We start from the raw sequence: 4,400 nt of genomic DNA on the forward strand, positions 1-4,400 counted from the left end.
ATTCAGCATAGCCAACAAAATAGGTGCTAACTGTTCTTGAGTCCAGTTTTCTTTCATGTGGCCACTAAGGTCGCGCCTCAACTAGACAACCCCAAATGTGCAAATGTTTTAAGTTTGGTCTTTTATTAGTGCAAAGCTCATATGGGGTTTTGCTAACTGCTTTACTTGGCACCTTATTAAGGATATAAACTATGGTCATTAAAGCTTCACCCCAAAGAGACTTTGGTAAGGAAGAATGACTAATCATACTTCTCACCATATCCTTTAGAGTCTGATTTTATTGCTCAGCAATACCATTCATGCTAGGTTTTCCTACCATAGTGTATTGTGGAACAATTCCACATTCTCTGAGGAAAAATAAAAATAGTTGTTTCATAGCATCCTTATTGTTCTTTCTTTTCTTATTCTGAGAGGTTATAGTCAAATGAGTACTTTCAGTCTTATCTCTTTGTAGTCTCTCTTTCTCTTGCACAAACTGAGATATAAACTCATTGTGAGACCATTTGTCATTCTGAGTGTTATAGTTCACTTTGAATGGCCTAAAGTGTGTAGGAAGCAAGATCAAAACCAAGTACACGAGTAAGTCATCACCAAGCTCTAACTTAAGTGACTTGAGTTTTGATACGAGATTAGATATCTCCATAATATACTCCCTTATAATCCCTTTGCATTTATACTTCATGGAGATGAGTTTAGCCAAAAAGCTCCTCATCTCTGCTTTTTCATTTTTGGCAAAGTATGATTCTATTTCTTCAAGAAACTCCTTGCACTTCGACCCTCAAAAATAGAGCCCTGAAATGCTTCTAGAATATAGCATTTAATGATCAGTAGATACATTCGATTAGAGTGTTCCAATTTCTAAATTTTAACCTCATTGAGGATTTCTAGAGTAGAAATGGATTTCTCCACCTGAAGTTTCAGATCTAAATCGATACAGCCGAGAATAATTTCTGCGACTTCCTTATAGACCTTAAAGTTTATCCCATTCAGCAATGACATGTTCTTAATTTGAGCAGAAATATTTGCAACACTAGTAAAAGAACAAAATAAGTCACAATCATTCTTGCAATTAAACTCACATTCAACTTTAATACTTAAATTCAAATGATAATGGAGCACATACGAGTTACCTAGCACCACATTATGTTCAAAATCATACACATGGACTTGACATCATGTCTTAACTCAAATACATGGCATTAGATCTACAAATTTGGTTGTATTTGACATAACAAATGTGTTAAAAAAGTTACATGTTAATATCAAATGATATATATTTTATTAAATATATTAAAATTTAAAAAATATACTTCTTAGTTTATGCAGGCCGGACCGCCACAACCCGCATCCCGCTTAGGGCTTGTTTGGGCTACAATTTCATATGTGTAAATTGTATTCATACTTTTTAGTCTGGCCCGGTTTAGCCTGAACCCGATGTGGGGTAGCTCGAACCCATCTTGGTAGCCCGTTTTGACACCTTTAACTATATATATACACTTTCACACACTAATATAGTAAATGTATATATAATTTTAAGCATTGTAACCCTTATACATGTATTAACTTTAATCAGTAATTCCAGACATCACAACAACCTCAAGCTGAAAACAATTAATATTTTATATGCATATTTTAATTTGAAATATATATACAAGACTATGAATTCCATATTGTATATGTATAAAATAAAAACACGACTTAACTCATATATACCTTATATATATACTTTGGCAAATTGCAAAATTGTAAAGTGACAAAAGTCAATGTCCAATAGTAAGGCATTAGTGCACAAATAATATAAAAATTAATGCAATGTTCATGCATAGATCTGAACATATACTTCAACACATATTGCAAGAATTCATAATATAAATTACGCATAATTCAAATAAGTGAATAAAAGTTATCCTCTTTATTAATAAATACCCAATTTTCATAACCAATAGTGGAAGCAAAAAAATTCCTAAATTCAAAAATTAGGGTTCATAAAAAATTGGGGGAAACACATATTTAATGAAGAACCATAAAATTCATAACCTAAAGCTCTGATCCCACTTGTTATTTATTTCCTGATGATTGTTGAAATACCAATCATAGGGTCTTGAATCTCATGATTCTCACACATTGTATAAAATAAGGATACAAAATCATACATGAATCCATGTTCTGGTGATCATCTACTTATTTGATGTGTTTTTTGAGAGAGTTTTGGTATGACGATCTTCCTCAACCAAATCCTTAATTCCTTTTGGGACCTTCGTTTTCTCTCTGATGAGGAGAGGTGAAAACTATTTGTGATTTTGTGTCTTAGGGACCATAACTATTTTTTATGTGTTAACTTACAGGGTTCTCATTATCCCATATAGGCCAATCGTTAAGGTATCTAGTCATTAAGCACGTATTTGTTATCAATTTTTGAAGTCATCTGAGTTGTCAGAAATTAGATCACTTATTTTGTAATGAGTTGAACTCTTATCATCTATAGAACAAAGAATCTTTGTCCCTAAAACAATCATATATATGTATCTGTTTTTATTAAATTAAACTTCATAAAATAATATAAAAATGTTTCTTTCTATTTATATGACTTTTCTTTTTAACTAAGTCATATTTTTTAATTAGATTTATATACAAAGTAAGACAAGAATGAAAATATAGAATCTATATTCCTAGTTATATATATTTGCAAATAAGCACGTCAACAAATATCCTGTGAATTACTCGTTGAAGTTTACTACCCACAAAATTATTCCTTACGCTGGTTTCATTTTTCATACCTAATACCCAATTAATAAATGCATATCTTATTTAATCAAACAAATTTAACATCTTTCAAACATATCCACCTCTTGGTCCCCAAACCATACCAAGAAATTTGGCACCAAACCAAACTTTGTTTCTTTCGTGAAGGTCTCGATAGATCTATGTACAAATTCTACTATCTACACCAATTGTTCGTGGCCAAAACCATCAATTAGGACACCAAAAGTTTTCCTTTGTTCTCTATGGAAGAAGATAATATATAAGTTTAGTGTGTGATGAGGTGTTTATTTCCAAAAAACAAATTGCCATTTTCCCTAAAGATGAGTATATAATGATTTTTATGCATATATAACTCTAAATAAGTGGATAATCAAATTAAAGTTACAAAAAAAAGAGTAAAAATCATCTTTAGTACTGATACCATAAAAACAAGCAAACTTGAATATTTTTACTCTTTTATTTGTAATGAAAATACATTTTTTGTTTGAGAGTAAAGTAAAAAGAATAATTCCTAATAATTGTTCAAATGAGAGTCAAATAAGAATCTTTAATTGAGTAGGAGACATCATTTTTTACCATTTTTTTTGCAATTATAACTTTAGTATTTGATCATTGCAATTGACTGTTATTTATACGTGTTGGTACGGAAGACCCAAAAAAAGTATAATAGAGAAAATGACACCAAAAATTCAATGTGGTTCGGTAATTTATCTACATCCACGATTGAAGAGCAACAAGGATTATTCCACTATGATAAAATAGAACTACAAGTGTTTCACTCACTTCCTAAAAAAGTCAAGTACACCCAATTTCACTATCACTCAAGTATTTTTCAAACACTCAAATATTCCTCATAATATTAGAACAAGAGAACAAGAAGAGAGAATATGCACTAAGCTAAATATTTGGTGTGTCTTACAATGGCTTGGAGCACTCTAATTTATAGCCAAAATTAACATTAATGTTGGTTTCACCATAGCCATTACTTGGCTACAAATTTTCTCTTTCTTCAAGATGATCACTAGCCACTTCCTTTTTGCTTAGCTCAAAAAAGTCTTTTCATTATCCTTTTTTCTTTTAGCCAATATTCTATAAATCTCCACCTTGACTAAAAGACTATCATAGTTATTCTTCTACTACTCTTCTTGATGCCCACTAGAGATTCTGATCAATAATCAAGTTCAGACAATGTCTGAACTTGGTTGTTAAAACTAGCTTCGTCATCGTGTTTGCCAGATTATCTACAATGGATATTTTCTCTACTCTAACAACTCTTTTCTCCATAATATCTCTGATAAAGTGCATCTTGTGAAGAAGATCTTGTTCCTGACCTTGGCACGGTTTTGATGAAGACACCAACATCACCAAAAAGAAGAAAATGAAGATGACTTATGAAGACAAATGAAGATAAAGCTTCAAGACGTTAGATTAAGTCTTTGTAAGTACTTCTATCCTAAACTCTTAAGTATATACAAGTATAATTGCTCAAACTATTTTTTAGAAAATGTGATACACTTTTACAAGACTTAAAACATTTTTCAAAAATATTGTGTAACAGGTTACTTCATTAAGTAACAGGTTACATGTGTGAGAAAAGAGTTATCCAACTGAAAAACTGATTTTTTAAAAGCTGAGTA

This window comes from Lupinus angustifolius, chromosome LG15 (genome assembly GCF_001865875.1).
Source record: "Lupinus angustifolius cultivar Tanjil chromosome LG15, LupAngTanjil_v1.0, whole genome shotgun sequence".
In the NCBI taxonomy this organism is placed as follows: Eukaryota; Viridiplantae; Streptophyta; class Magnoliopsida; order Fabales; family Fabaceae; genus Lupinus; species Lupinus angustifolius.